Genomic DNA, 17,237 nt, shown 5'->3' with positions numbered 1-17,237 from the left:
CAAAGACAATTGTTATAGCAATTTCTGACAATCTTTTGGGTGGATCCTTAGGAAAGTGTAAAGTGAGAAAGCAAAGTCAGAGCTAATAAAGCAGATTAGTAACTTGTTTGAAGTAGGCTCTGATTTGATTCCCTACATTACATTTGGTCTTCCAAGCACCATCAGGAGTGATCCATGAGAACAGAGCCAGGAGTAAGCCCTGGGCAGCCTCAAGTATGGCCCTGAACCAGTGACTAAAAGAAAATGATCAAACAGAATCTAGATGTCCTTAAAATCTTAACAGACAACATAGTTGAAAAACCTCATGTAAAATACAGCTGGTTTCCAGATCTCCCTCTTTCCCATGATTAGTATCCTGGAAAGTTTCCAGTGTCAATGTCCATGTCTTAAGATGTTCACAGGTTTAACTAGGTTCCATAATGTTCCATGTCCACTGCCCCTACAATGCCTGTATGTCTATTATTTCAGAATGTCCATCACACTAACTTTTATGCTCTGTTTTATTTTTATTTTTCTGAGAACAGTGTTTCTTGCTGGCGCTTACTATTCTTTATCTCACTAATTTATTCTTTGCCCTACAGTTGCTGGTACTTCCTCCTAACTGTATTCAGAAGGCAGCAGTTATGAATACCAAGGAGAGCAAGATATGGTGGGAGTGGAGAGAAGTAGGGGAAAAAAAGACTGGAGGTGACATTTCAGACTGTAGTGGAGGTTTCTGAACACTTTGGTGTTGATCACAAATGGTGGCTTGCAGTTATTTTGTATATAATTGCTATAAAACTTAACACTTTAACTACCTAAACTATAAGTTTTAAATCATTAAAAAATTATAAGATCTCCAATACTATTTGAGTATACAGGGATCTAAGCCCTTTAGAGAAAACTATTTCTCATTTTTGTATATTTATATATAGATAAATTAAAGGATTCAAGAAATTAAATTCATTAATGACAAAATTCCCACAAAATTACCACAAAATAGATTATATAGTTTTAAAAATACTTAAATTGCATAAATATATATCTTATTTATCCAAGTTTTAATGTACCACTTGGGAAAAATGTACTCAATAAAACCATTTAATTTAAATTTCCATTACATTTTATATAGACATATTTATAGTTCTATAATAAAATTAAATATATTTGTCAATGACAAATTATGTAGATATATGATATATTATAATATAATAATTTATTATATATAAAATTATATATAATGACAAATTACTTAGAACAAATAATTACTTTAAAGGGCTTAGTATACTTTCTGTTCTCAAAATTATTCTACTTTATACTAATAAATTTTATGATCATCCTTTACTAATATTTTATTAATGGGACAGCTATGATGAATTAGTTCTTAGCTTGAGAAATCATCTTTGGTGTTTTAGCAAATGAAGACTCTGAAAAATAAAAGCCATATTGAAACATATATTTGTCTTTAATTGATATTTCTAAAATGAATACTATTAAATAATAAAACTTCAGAGTATGCGATTTTGGTATAGACCTGAGCTTCCTTGAGTCCTGTAGTTTTCACTGAAAGAAATAGCCCTAATTTAATTGGACATTGGAAAAATTGTGCTTTATGCCTTCCAGTTGAAAAGTTGATCCTCTTGGACAACTCTATATTCTGAACTCTGAATTCTCCAGAGACTCCGAATAGATAAAATTAAAGGGGGCAGTAATGATAGCAACAACTTAGGTTATGAGAATAGCTTTCAAAATGATTAGGAAGGAAAAAGGGCTAAAAATATCAGAAGATTAAAGTTAAATAAAAGGTTATAACTTATGTCAAATTAACATATTGTATCTTTTATAAATGCCTAAATTCTCACAGCTCAGACACCTGTGCAATCAAGGTGTTATGAAATTCCTTTGAACTTTCTTAATTTTGGTTTGATGCAGCCCATTTGTTTAAAATATTTGATAACTTATGCACTAATTGCTTGTTTAAGCCTACATTGACTGGCAAGATTTTTGTAATACTGATAAAATATAGATATCACTGAATAATTTATACATAATTTACATATGAGTGGCATTTGTGATTAACACAAACTTAATTTTTTAGTGAAATAAAATTTAAAAAAGTCTTCATGTTTTTACTGAAATGATTAACAGAGGTCATTAATCAAACAATTTCCTTTTGTTCTTAATTTGAATAAATTAAGATGAAAAAAGGCTCACAAAAGAGAATTTTCTTGGTATTCAGTTTTTATTAAAATATTTAATTTTTTAATGAGCTAGAGAGTTTTATTGCTTAAGTTACTGAACTAAAATTAAAAACTTTCTTAACACTTTCATGTTGAGATTTTTCTGTCAGCAAGATTTATTTTTTTATTCTAAATATTTGGGGGGACTTTATGCTGCTTTTATAAAATACATTTTAATTCCACTTCAAAAATAAAAGTATTGTGCTCGCTTCAGCAACACATATACTAAAATTGGAACGATACAGAGAAGATTATTAGCATGGCGCCTGCGCAAGAATGACAAGCAAATTCATGAAGCATTCCATATTAAAATAAAATAAAACATTATTTTTTCTTATAAATTATAGGGAAGATTATTAATTTTATGCTAAATTGGCACTTACCTCATCCCCAACAAATAAAATATAAAGTAAAAACCGCTACAAAAGTTTCTAAACCTCACTAAACTGCACAATGTCTTGTCTCTCTGGGTCAGTCCTTTGTTCACTATGCATCTGTCTATAATAATCCTTAAATTAGAATGATAAATTTAGTGAATTGTAGTCTACATTTGATTATCTTAAATTCTATTCTGCCTCTCGTTCCTCAAGAATGAGCTACCTAGATTTCAACCAAATGTGTATTGGTTTTGCAGTAATTTGTATACTTGTTCTTTCTTAAACTTTAGTGATAGTTTCTAAAAAAGAAACTCCAACTTGGATATTTCCAAATGTTGACTATAAAAGACTCTATTATTGTGCTATGATAAAATAAGTAAGATATTGAGACACAGTGATAGGGTGCTTGCCTTGCAAGTAGACAATCCAGAACAGATTGGTGATTTGAATCCCAGCATCCCATATGGTCCCCAGAGCCTGCCAGGAGTGATCCCTGAGCACTGCTGAGGGTGCCCTAAAACAAAAATAAGTAAGGCATTTTTATTGAGGAACAAAGTTTTCAGTTTTCTTCATATCTAATAGATAAATTTGTGGCCAAGATGACTATGAATTAAAAAAAAACTTTTTAAAAATACAAACCTACTAGTAAGTAAACAGGAGAAAAGTTCTCTTGCTTTGAGAAACACACAGAAGACTTAGTAATCCTACAAATATTACAGTAACTGTATGTATATTTCTAGCAATGATGAAAAATGCAAAAAATATTGAATGGAAATAGAATTAATGGTAATAAAAATAAAAGTTTTTAGAATTGTTACTATTGTTCAGGAGAAAAAATGATCTTTTAAAATCACTGCCCTCAGTTTAAGGCTCAATGATGGTTAACAAAACAACTGATAGGAGTTTATTGCTCAGAATAAAATAGAGTTCGTGGAAGCATAAATAAATTCAGACACTTAAATCTTTTATCAGGATGATTTTTTTTATTCATAGTATGTATTTTCCTATAAAATTTTAGTTTAATCATAAAAATTATAGTGTGATTTTAAGGCTAGTTGTTTTTTTCTATATAAAAATTGTTAATTATTACTATTGTTTTCATTTAACACTGTTTAACATTGATTTGCCATTTTATTTACAGAAAGTAGTCTACTTTCAGGCAGATAATAATGAGTTTCAAAATTATTAGAGAAAATAAAGACTATATTAATGTTGAACACTAAACAAGATGATATGTAACATGAGCTCAAGAAAAATGAAAACTATTACCTGGCATTACTAAAGAAAATGTGATTTAAAGAAAAATTTTGTAAGATTATCCTGTAGCCAGTTTCACCATACTAATTTTTTATTTTGGTTTTTGGGTCATACCCAGTGATGCTCAGGGGTTACTCCTGGACATGTGATCAGAAATTCCTCCTGGCTTCGGGGACGATACGGGACACCAGGGATCGAATCTCGGTCCGTTCTGGGTCAGCCCTGTGCAAGGCAAATGCCCTACCACTGTGCTATCACTCCAAACCCTACATTTTAATTTTTATTGAAATCATCTAGAAAAGGTATGCAACATGCTCATAATAATTTAATAATTTCTTCTTAAATAAATTGTGTAAAATATCAAAAGAATATATAGCTACACGATTCAAGATGGTTTTATAAAAAGCAACAAATAAAGAGAAAAACATTTCTTGAAGTATGAATGACTTAATATGGTACATGCTCTTTGCTGAATAATCAGACATATTTCCAAACTATGTTTGGAGCCAAAGGAAAGATTAAGAATCCTAATATGTAATTAGCAAAGGGGAAATAAGCAGATAGTTCTACTAAATTTGTTGTTAAAGCAATAGAATTGGTTCAGAAGAAATTTTATTTATTTGTTTTTTCTTATTAATGCATGACCAAATAATGTGCTATGAATTAGTTAACAGTATACATTGTACATAAAATATTTATATAATTAAGAATTTTTAAATTTATTTTATGAATTTGTAATGCAGAAGTTTTAAGTTTGGGAAATAAATATGGTTCATTATATTCCTTTATATCTGTCATCAAAATAATTTTTATTTGGGTCTCTTTTAACTGGAATTCTTCGAGAATCAAGAATGGATATGCATGCACTCTTCAGCAATGGTAATATCTCATCAATAATGTCTTTGAATGTTCATCCTTCATGGGGCTTTTCTTGCTGGTGTTCTGGGATTCCAATAATTTTTATATTATTTCTGTTGAATTAAATCCCAGAGTTCTATTGTTGTCTCTTCTCTTATTTTAAGTATATTTTTCCATCTTCTGTTTTTTTATTTTAAGGTTCTTTTCCAAAACTTCTTCTGTTATATGGTGGTTTTATGCAGCTTCTCTTCCAGGTCACTGACTTTGTCCTCAGCATCTGTTACTCTATCTGTGAGGTTTTCCAGTGAGTTTTTCATTTTACTTTATCAAGTTTTTTTTTTATTTCTGTTAGTTTTCTTTAAAGTTTTTTTTTCATTTCTACCCTAATATTCTTTTGAATATTATTAGCTGTCTGCCTCATGCTTTTAGTATTTTTTTTTTAGTTTATGAATATCCTCAACATTTTCTCCTGAAGTCTTTATCAGAGAGGAGATATAAATGATATTTGTGTGGGGTCACTACCTGGCTCAAGTTGATTCCTGATGAAAGCTCATCAGAAGGCTGATTTTCCTAAAGCTCATAACTGAGCCCTTGATCTTCCAGCTGCCCAACTCCATGATCTTCTCACCACAATGTGAATAATTTGCTTCTAGCAAAACTTTGTTAAAAAAATTTGGGGCTGGAGAGGTGGCACTAGAGGTAAGGCCTCTGCCTTGCAAATTCTAGCCTAGGACCAGACCACGGTTCAATTCCCCTGCGTCCATATGGTCCCCCCAGGCCAGGGGTGATTTCTGAGCACATAGCCAGGATTAACCCCTGAGCGCCAAATGGGTGTGCCCCCCCCCAAAAAAAACCCAAAGAATTTAAGAGGAGTTTCAGCAACATATAATGGTACAAAATTTGCCTTGCATGTAGTTGAACTTGTTTCAATTCTCAGAAATCTGACATCCATTATGTTTTTTAAGGCCTTCCAGCAGTTATTCCTGAACACAGATATAGGAGTCAGCCCTGTGTACTATCAAGTATCCCCAACCCCAAATCAAACAAAAAAATTCAGGGATTGCACTTTCTAAAAAATTCAGTTAACAAGCTTTTTCTAACATCTAACATCCACATTTTAATTTGTAATGAGCATCTTCCCTTGTCACTAAACACAAAATAATAACTTCAGCAAAACGTCTTCCTGTTGTTAGTCTTTATTATATTCTTGCATACTGTTCATATTTTCTGTTTTTACCTTTAGCTGAAATTTTTTGTATTTAATACTGGACACTGTAAATGTTAAACTGTGAATTAGTGTTGTTTTTGCTATTGTTTTTTGGTTTTTGGTTTTGGTGCCACATTCGGTGATGCTCAGGTGCTACTCCTAGCTATGCGCTAAGAAATTGCTCCTGGCTTGGGGACTATATGGGATGCCAGAGATCGAACTGTTGTCTATCCTAGGTCAATTGTGTACAAGGCAAATGCCCTACAGTTGTGACACTGCTCTGGCCCCTGTGAATTAGTTTTAGGTTAATTTAAATTTCTACTATTTATAATATTATTTTATATTAATATATTTTTATTTTGGAGGCCATGCTCAGTGGTGCTCAGGAGCCCATGTATATTGCAGAAGATTTGAAGTTTAGAGAGTAACATGAAAACCAAGCCACGTTTTATCTTCCCTGGACTCAATTTATTTTTAATTTTGGGGCTACTCAGAGGTTATCTGTGCTCTGTAACCACTCCTATCAGTTTTCTGGGGCACCATATTCATTTTAAGAAATCAAACTGGGGACCACGGTTCGATCCCCCGGTGTCCCATATGGTCCCCCCAAGCCTGGGGCAATTTCTGAGCACGTAGCCAGGAGTAACCCCTGAGCATCTAACGGGTGTGGCCCGAAAAACCAAAAAAAAAAAAAAAAAAGAAATCAAACTGGGGTCAGCATATTGCAGGTCTAGTGCCTTTTTTTTTAATCTCACCCGCCTTATAGCCTCACTATAAACTTCTTTTAAAACTACTGATTCATGTCTTTAAAACCAGTTAATTTTGTCATTCTATGTCAATTCATTAATTTGTCCTCATGGCTTTTTCATTTATGTGAGAATCAAAGATCAACCAGGTACTTGACTACTGCTATCTTTTAGAGGTATTATTTTTTCACATCCCAGTAATTCTGCTTGCCTAAAATGCACCCAATAATTATTTAAGTTGGAAAATGTATGAGCTATTAAAATTTTTACTATTAAATATATTATATTCTTTTGAAATTTTAGTCTTAATTTTTAATTCTTAATGATATCAAGAATATAAACATTTTTATTGATATTAACTTCAGGAGAATAATTCAGGTGACACTGATTTCTCTGTATTGGCAATGGATCTCCTTGATCCCTCCAAATTCTTTTGGTTAGTTTTTATTATTTTCATGTTATTTCTTGAGTACAAGAAGAGCATTCACAAGATGAACATCCACAAAAAATGTTTTAAAACACTATGTGGCTATATGAAATATCTACATTCAATTCTTTTATTTCTCCCTTACCCAAGGTATATGCCACTCAATTTCTCCTGCAGAGTTTTACAAATTGAATTATTTCTAGTTCTCTCCATATGCCAAAGTGTGAACCTGTGTAAATCCAAATTTCACTATAAAAGTTTTCATATTATATGGAATATCTTCGAAGGACTTCAAACTCTATACTACCTGATTCAACTCTTCATTTTGGGGGCCACAGTCCACTGTGCTTAGAGTTTCTCTGGATCTGCACAAAGAAATCACTCCTAGAAAGTATTCAGGGGACAATATAGATTTTGGGATTAAAGACTACACTTCTACTATTCTCTGACTCACCTCTTTTTTAAGAATTGTGAGACCCTGAAATCTAAGACTATTTTATTTTAAATAAGTTGGCTTCAGTGCTCTTTTCACTTCTAGTTTTCTTACTTTTTACAGTAGAGCAGTAATTTTTATTCACTTTCCTAACTGAACAAAATCTCCTAAACAGATATGATTTAGCTGGATTTTTGCTTTAGACAATATGTTTATTCTCAAAGAATAGTGTAATATTAATCAGAACACATAAAAAGATAGAAAATGAAAACAATATTTGATTTATGATTTCTTATGCTTTGGCAAATTCTACTTCAATACTTAACCCTTTATGTCCTATATGATATGTGTTATCATATCCTTTCTGTCCTATATGATAGTAGTTATTCAGATTATAATATGACTATTATGATAATAATGTATGATACTATATTAAATCAATAAAATATGTAATCACCACTGATAACAGGTAGTGGATGTTAAATTAATAATAGCCTATAAAATACTATTAGTACTATAATAAATGTCATTTGAATAAATCATGTTTTATCAGTTATAATTATGTAAACAATAGTACCCTAATGAGTAAAACTAGCGACTCATCAAAACTACAAATAAGTCGTAACACTATGTCTTAGATATCAGGGGCCTCACAGTTCTTAAAGAAGAGGTGAGTCCAGAGCAATAGAACAAATTAGGTAGTTTGTCTTGCACAAGGCAGACATGGATTTAATTGTCAGCAACCCATACTTCCCCTGAGCACTGCTACGAGTTATTCTTCAATGCACAGCCAAATAAGCCATTAGACAAATTAGGCACAGAAGAATAAGCTAAAAAAATATCAAGTAGGTATATTACTACAATGTCCAAAGTATCCTGAACACTTCTGATGTGATCCAAAAATCAAACCACAGTAAATATAAAATGTATAATGTTAACATAGATTATTTAAAATTTAGTTCCAAAGGAAATTATGTGTATCTATGATTCTATAGTATATTATTCCTGTGAACATACCCAGCACTTAAAAAGTGATATGAAGACAAAATAAAATTTATATAAACTTGCATAGTTAAATGTTTATTTATATATTGAAGCTTAAGTCCATGATTTGGTTGAAATGGATAGTTTATATTATCCTAAAATATAAATATATTGAGTATAGGAAGCAAGTATATGAATAACGTTTTTATTGTTAAATTGCTTTATGTTATTGTTATTTTATATCCAGTATCAGGAAGAAAAATAATGTTTCTGCTATAGTTTATATAGACCTGATGGCATTTTATTAACCATATCCATTGAACAATTAACTTGAGTATTGCATAGTAGTAAATGATTGGGTTGCCCACAACTCAAGGTAAAATATAACAATGTTTCCCACTGGACTGTATTTTAAAAAACTAATAATTTTTTAAAAATATAATTACCATAGACCAAAAAAATAAGTAGAAATTAAGCAAGGGAAGAAAATAATAAAAACTAGAGCAAAAATAACTGAACTAGACATATAAAAACAATTAAAAAAGGATGAAAGCAAGAGCTGATTCTTTCAAAAACTAAACAAGTTTGACAAACCATTAGCAAGACTCACTAAAAAAGAAAGAGAGATAAACTTAATAAGCAGAAATCAGAAATGAAAAGAGGGAGTTCACTACATACACTACAGAAATTTAAAGTGTTACCAGAGACTACTTTGAGCAATCCTCTGCCACAAAACAAGAGATCTTAGAAGAAATGGATAAATCTTTGGAATCCTACACAACCTTCCCAAGGTTGAACCAAAATGATCTTGTGTACCTGTACTTATCACTATTGAGAAAATTGAAAGGATAATCAAAAAGATTCCCAGAAACAAAAGCCTCAAGTCTTTAAAGAAAAGCTGCTACCGATCCTCTTCAGGTTATTCCAGGAAATTGAAGAAACATAATAACTCACAAATAGTTTATATAAAGCCAACATCACATTGATACCATAAGTAAAGACACCACAAAAAATGAATTATAGGCTCATATCCTTGATGAACACAGATCCTCAACAAAATACTAGCAAAGAGAATGCAATAACTCATCAAGAAGCTTATACAGAGTAATCAAACAGGATTTATTACAGGGATGCAAGGATGATTTAAGCTAACTTAAGTCAATCAATATAATATACCAATCAATATAATATACCAATATATATCAATTAATATAAAAGACAAAACAAAAACCATATGATCATATCAATAGATGCAGGGAAAGCATTTGACAAGGGCCACCATCCATTAGTGATAAAAACTCTAAATAAGATGGAAATTAAAGAATCATTCCTCAATATTGTCAAAGCCATTGTCACAAACCCATTGCAAACATTATACTCAATGGAGAAAAACTAAATGCTTTCCACTAATGTCTGGCACAAAATATAGTTGCCTTCCCTCATGACTTCTTTTTTTTTATAGTACTGGAAGTAATATATTGGACAGATGTGTCCTAATTGATAATTGCCATATCAATTAGTCAAAAAAAGACATTGAACACATCAAAGACATTCATAGGAAAGGAAGAAGTGAAGCTCTCATTGTTTGCAGATGATATGATACTGTATATAGAATACCCTAAAGATGCCATAAAAAAGCTTCTACATACAATAGACTTTAGAAAAGTGTCAGCCTACAAAGTTAAAATGCAAAAATTCATGGCTTTCCTATGTGTAAGTAAGGGAAGAAACTTATAGGTAAGGAACCCCTCCATTAATAGCTCAAAACACAGATCAAAAAGAAAAGAGTAAGGCAGGGGTAGAGGTGGAGTGGTGGAAGGGAAAGAGAGACATTGTTGATGGTGATGGAAGGGTGCAACTGGTGAAAAATGGGTTATATTGTATGACTTAAACCCAACAAATTTGTAGCCATGATACTTAAATAAAACAATTAAAAAGGATTATTACTAGGGCCAGCGAGGTGGTGCTAGAGGTAAGGTGTCTGCCTTGCAAGCGCTAGCCAAGGAAGGACCGCGGTTCGATCCCCCGGCGTCCATATGGTACCCCCCAAGCCAGGGGCAATTTCTGAGTGCTTAGCCAGGAGTAACCCTGAGCATCAAATGGGTGTGGCCAAAAAATAAAAAGTATTATTACTACAAAAATTAAAATATAATTGATATGAAGTTATAAAAATAATTTGTTGCTTTAGAAATAATATGTAAGGTTGTGAAAGCAAGAAAACTTTATATATGTATATATATATATTAACTCCAAATCATAAGCCTAGAAGGTATAAAGTCGATAAGATGTTTACCTTGCATATTACTGAGCCCTGTTGGATTCCCAATAGCAAGATATTCTCCACATACCACTCGAGTGATTCTTAAACATGGGCCAAGCTGTGAACAAACAAACTTAAAACATAGATAATAAAAATATAGGTATTAGAATGAGAACATGCTGACAACCATTAACAAAATTTTAGGAAATGTTGAAAGTATATTTAATCAATAGTATTTATCACAGAATCAAACTCTGTAACAAATCAGAAATATTTCTTTAGAATATTCAAAGTAGACATCACTCTTGAAAAATAACTATTTTTAAACTACCCATGTTAGAGATATTAGTTGTGTTACAGAACAACTTTTCGTACCTTTCAGTGAACTACGAGATTTTTCTTTCAGTAATTGTTTCTGGGTTATAATGTCAAAAAAAGTTCTTTTATTTAAATTTGTTTTCTGACTCAGGATTTTGCATGTTAACACAACTCCAATAGTTATTGTAAAGAAATGTATTGTGGTACATTTTCTAGTTAAGGTTGGTCTTGAAATATAATCAGTTAAATCACTGCAATACACATGTGATTGCTTAATCAGTTTTGGTCCCTTTATAGTCAGAATTTGATTCAATTTCCAATGACCAATTTGTGTTCTGATCTAGTTACCTCCTAGTCCTCAGAGACTACATACAGATATTTGTGCATTCTCTGTTATGTTTTAGTATGCAGTTAGTAATGAATATGTGACTGTTTAATGACCTAACTGTATTATGATTTTTCTCCTACATAATTGCACATTATTTTGCTTTTATTGGTTGTGGTTCTTCTATCTCTCTCTCTTATGCATTTTATTCATTCTTTTCCCATCATATAACTTCTCTCCTCCTCCATTTTTAAATTTAACAAATATTTATAACATATATGTAAGCTCTACTAATGGGAAAATAAAGAATAAACCTCATATCTGACTAATGACTAAAATCCAAGATATATTCAAAACTGACAACTTAACCAAAAATTCAAACAAATTATTAAAAATTTGGAGAGAAGTTGAAATTATTATAATCAAAGACAAACTGCCAATATACATTCAGGTATTAAGGAAATTTTCAATCAAATGGCAATCAGATACATATCTCATCACTTTTTGTGAAAATAGTTTATTATAAACATATACAAAGATTGCAGGTAAAGAAGAAAGAAAATTTTCCCACTCTTGGTGTTCTATAAATTAGGTCTAGCTTCTATAGAAAATATTCTGGAGATTTCTTTAAAAATTAAGACAGAACAAATATATGAACCAACAACTCCTTTCCTACATATTTAACGCAATAGCACAAAAACAGTAATTTAATATCTGCTACCATGACCTAGTAAAGCTTTGACCATAGAGACCATTGAAATTGGAAAGGTACAACATAGACATTTGTTACAGGCCCCACTCACTGAGTATGTTTTTGAAAATTATATTACCCTTTTATTTTTTCTTTTATTTTTTTCTTCTTTTTCAATTCAAGCATATTGCTATTATATCAGAATTCTCAAGCTGTCAGTTTTCTCTCAGCAAAGAAATTTCAATGCACAAATCATTGTGGATGATACTACATAGGGTAGACTTTTCTTATAGTGCTCACTATCATATTACTTAGTACTCTAGACATGAAAATTATGCTTATACTAAAATGCTCCATGCACAACCTATTCCAGAAAGCTTCATTTAGCTAAGCTCACCCCTGCTTTGATGAAGTGCCTAGAAATTGGAAAAACTTTTCCCTCCAATATGCCAGCCCAATATATTTTTAATTTTTTCTATTTTATCTATTTATTTTAATTTACTTATTTTCAAGTGCTTTGATTCATCTCATAAGGGTCATCCTCCAACTACAACCCATGATTAGTTCTATCTATAAGTAGGTGAGAGTGTGTACGCAGTAGACTCCTCTATGCTTGCCTAATCTGTATTGTAAACAATCCATCCCTATTGTATACAGATTTTGTTATATAACATTATCCCTCCTCCGCCCATTCAAAACTCATATCCTCTCACCCCCTCACTCCTGATCTGTTATCTCTCCCTGTTTAACTCTCTATATCAATTCTTAACTCCTTAGGAGCCCCCTTAGACTGCCCCCTTGCCCCGATAAGCTACTACCCAACTCTCAAAGTGAAAGGACATGCTCTTAGACCCACATACTTGCCCTGGAAAAAAGCTGCAGACACCACTCCTGCTTATTTATTCTATGTGACCCTTTTTCTCCCATCCCTTTTCAATGTGGACTGGTACTTATTATGGGATTCAGCTTCAGAGAGACCCCCAACTCAAAGACACTACATAGTGTTCTCAGACTCAATTAGACCACAGTTTGAAACAAAAAATGTGTCCTGGATATTATCCTCCCAAGACCATCTCAAAAGAATTCTACTCGGTTGCCGTTGTCTCAGTCAGAGTTCTGGAATTAGAGATCTTGATTGTAGTACAGATCATAGGCCAAAGCCTGGACTAGGGTCTTTTATATTAGTCCAAGAATAAGTTCTGCCTAATCATGGTTGACACAGTCAGTCTACTGTAGTTAGCGATCTTGGTTTTTGCACAGATCAAAGGAATGCATATCTTCTGATTTCATCTTATTGTTAGGTGGTGAGGTAAGACAACCTGCTCTTAGACCAAGTTGTTGCCATTTTCTCGTTGTCAGGATGTCCAATTAAAACTGGAGCATGTTGGTATCAGAGCAGTATTAAGAATGTCCCAGAGGGAGTTTGGTTCCTAGAGCTGTTGCAGAGAACTGTGGCAGTTCTATGTCTGGGATCTAGGGTTTTGGTTTGGACGTTTGCTGTCTAATCTAACATGGAGTCTATGTTGGGACCACATGACATATGTTCAATGTGGGAGGTGCCGCTGTATTGTATAATGTATGATTTCTTATCCCTAGTAGATAAGAGCTTGTTTCAATATGTAATATTTTCCCATTATTGGTATGCCTTTGCAAAAAGTAATGGTGGTGCTATATTATATTGCAGGTGCATTTGTGGGTGAGAGTGTCAGGCTCCTTCATCTCTGTGTCCTGGTTTTGACCTAAGCTTTTTATGCCAAGCAAGCCTTTTTCTTGTAGGTTTTTCTACCCAGCAGAACCTAAAAGGTGAAGTTAAAGAAGAGAACAAAAACAAGACTATCTATACTCACATATATGTAAAGGAAAAAATAAATAAAAATGAGTTTAAAAAAGTAATTAAGGGAACAAAGTGATGCAGGAGTCTACCTTACATTTGGCGATACACAGGTTAAGAGGTAGTATTATAGAGGTCTTAAACTTATAAAGAAAATTTAGGCTACCCCATTATCTTTTGAGATATTCTTGTGGGGGTCGAATCTAGGGCACATTTTCATCACACACCCTGGTCTTGTTGAGTTTCAGAAATGATTTGCAGCAGAAAGGGCTCAGGTAAAATACTTGTATTGGAGTCCTTCTGGAGCTGAATTGGTATCAAGCAACAGTCCACATTTTGGGAGATGATTAGGAGGACCACAGAGCATGAGTCAGCAGGAGTGTTGGTTGTAGTTTCTTGCCAGGGGACAAGATGTGGGGCTGAGTGTGTGTCCCTTTGCTTAGGAGCTGGGTGATGGCTTATTGGGGAAGAAGGTCGGTCTTGATACTTAATGGGCTAAGAACTGAGGGCAAAGAGCGTTAATAAGGGGGCCAGAGAGATAGCATGGAGCTGGGGCATTTGCCTTGCATTCAGAAGGTCGGTGGTTCAAATCCTGGCAACCCATATGGTCCCCAAGCCTGCCAGGAGCGATTTCTGAGCAAAGAGCCAGGAGAAACCCCTGAGCGCTGCCGGGTGTGACACAAAAACCAAAAAGAAGAAAAAATAGAGTGTTAATAAGGCGGGATATCGGATTGGGATTGGGGGTGAAGGGATAGTAGGATTTCTGAGGTGGGGAGGAGGGATAGTATATAGGAGGGCCTATATACACTATAGGCATAGATTGTTTACAATTTAGAAAAGATAAGGCCTCCCAATGCTTACAAGAGACTGTGTTCTTTACACTGACTGTATAGAAAGAGAAGGTACAGTAAATGCTCCCCATATACACCTCAAACCAGGCCCTTTGCCTGGTCTGTATTGTGAATGGGGGTGCAAAGAAAAAAAAAACAATTTAGGTTTGGCTCTTATAGAGGAGTCCTCTCTCCATGTACTCATGGCCACATAAAGTCATACATTCTATCTTAAGGTGTTGTTAGAGATCTGACCCAAATAGGATGGGTCTGAGCTCTTAGGACTGGTTGAATTATGATAAATAATTAGCTTAGGTATAGCTTCAGAAAGGGAGAGCAAAAGATAAGAGAGTTCTTTGCATGTTTTTCTTCATAAAATAAAAGTAAAAAAAAAGATAAGAGAGAGAACAGAAAAGTAGTTAAATATAGTAAATATAAATTTAAAAAAATAATAAATCAAATAAAAGAGATTGGGTCTGTGCATCGGAGTTGGGAGGTTTTTCCAATTTCTAGGCATTTTTGTCAAGGTTTCAGGGTTAGATATGGCTGGAGCAGTTTAGGATACACATAGGTTTCTAGTCTCGAGTATTAAACAATGTGTTAATGAGGCCTACCTATGTAGGTGGCTATATATTTATTATTATTATTATTACACATAGAACTTATTTGTGACCGTGACTAGAACCTTTGTTTTTATGATTATAGGTTAAATATACTGATCAGATGGGTTTTTTTTGATAGAAAACAAAGATGATTACTAGGTGAAACATACTTGTAGTAATTAGTAGTAATACTACTTTTTATAATTTATTAGAAATATCTTCAGATTTTTATATGATTTGTTTTGAGAAGAGAAAGCTTTGACAACCATACCCAGAGGGGCTAAAGGACTATGTCCAGCCCGTACATTTGGGGTCTCTTTATTGGTTCTCAAAAGAAAACCCAATAACAACAACAAACCATGAGGTATGGTAGATCAAACTGACATTTGATGTATGTGAGACAAATTCCTTAACTCCCATACTCAGGCCCATTTATCAGTTTTTTTCACTGAATTAGATTCTAATTTTTAAATTCTATCAATGGAAATTTATTTTATTCAAAGACCATTCTATTTACATTTAATACATGTCTATTTCTATTTAAAACAGAAAATTGATCAATTTAATTCATTTAATTGCTAGAAATGCTTCCCTCAGAGCAGAAACATAATTCCATATTAATACTTCTGTAATACATATACATTAATACCTGTTTATTTACTAATATAAAAAACAGATATCCAGACAAAAATATAAAATGTAACATATTTTAAGTTCACTAAGTGACATTTTTAAACATTTAGGTAGGCATCATTCCTCTACCTAGTCTTTTAGGATTGTAAACAATTTAATAGAAGCTTCCTCCTTTAATAACATTTTTGAGGGCTGGAGCAAAAGCACAGCTATAGGGCTTTTGCCTTGCATGCTCCCAATCCAGGAAGGACCTTGGTTCAATCCCTGAAGTACCATATGGTCTTTCAAGCCAGGAGCAATTTCTGAGCACACAGCCAGGCATAACCCAAGAGAGTCTTTGGGTGTGGCCCCAAAAATAAAAAACAAAAAAACAAAAAATGAATATCATTTACTTTATATATCTATGTAATTCAAGGAAGAAAACAATTAATGTTTGTTACTACAAAAGATGTTAGCCAATAAAATAAAAATGAATTCAATGTACTTAAAATTAAATTCTCAATTATCTGACTCGAAATTTAAAATTCATATTATACTAACGTATAAATATTTATTAGTAAATTAAAATACCTTGAGATGTGACAAAATTATTTAAATTATACTTAAAAATTAATGTTTAAAGACATTCATTATTGTGCTTGCTAAGAAAATATTACAGTATACAAAATATTTGGTAATAACTCTCAAACTTAGGGAAATATTCTGCATTTAGGTATGCATTAATTTCCTTAATATAAAAGAAATAAAAATATTTTACTACCTGGACAAAGAAAATATATGTACTGGTTTATATTTGTTACTTGACCCAATATTTAGGCTTCTAAATCTATGTATTTTGTAAAATTCAGCTTTAGCAGAAACCTTATTTTATTTTAGAAAGATCCTTCCCTGGATCATATTTGATCATATCTGATTCCATATTTGATCAGCTTCCTCATCCTCATCCTTTCCCCCTGGTGCTATCTTATCATCCTCCTTGTTTGCAAAAATATCCAATTATATAAGTTCAGCAAGAATATCCCTTACCACAGATGTTTCCAGTATGTAATTTTCCAGCCACTGATTTCATTCTGTTCCTTTCCTATAAATTCCTACTTGTCTGCCCTGTATTAATGGTTGAGTCCAATCTCTTTTTTACTTAAACTATTGCAGTCGTTCACACACCAACTTTCATATAGCCCTTGTATAAAGTATGTCTATCCATCTCCAACAGTTATCTTTAAATAATTCACTTTCTTT

General features: G+C 32.7%; 2 non-coding genes across 2 annotated transcripts; both read left to right on the top strand.

The window, feature by feature from the left end:
* The first annotated feature begins 2,420 nt into the window (after positions 1–2,420).
* LOC126028112 (U6 spliceosomal RNA) lies at positions 2,421–2,530 on the top strand. The gene has a single exon (XR_007502387.1). It is a non-coding gene; the product is annotated as a U6 spliceosomal RNA (small nuclear RNA).
* Positions 2,531–14,777: 12,247 nt separating this feature from the next.
* LOC126032001 (small nucleolar RNA SNORA51) lies at positions 14,778–14,910 on the top strand. The gene has a single exon (XR_007503800.1). It is a non-coding gene; the product is annotated as a small nucleolar RNA SNORA51 (small nucleolar RNA).
* Positions 14,911–17,237: the final 2,327 nt, after the last annotated feature.

The sequence above is a fragment of the Suncus etruscus genome, chromosome 1, assembly GCF_024139225.1.
Source record: "Suncus etruscus isolate mSunEtr1 chromosome 1, mSunEtr1.pri.cur, whole genome shotgun sequence".
NCBI lineage: Eukaryota > Metazoa > Chordata > Mammalia > Eulipotyphla > Soricidae > Suncus > Suncus etruscus.
This window is presented reverse-complemented; position numbering and strand designations above follow the sequence as displayed.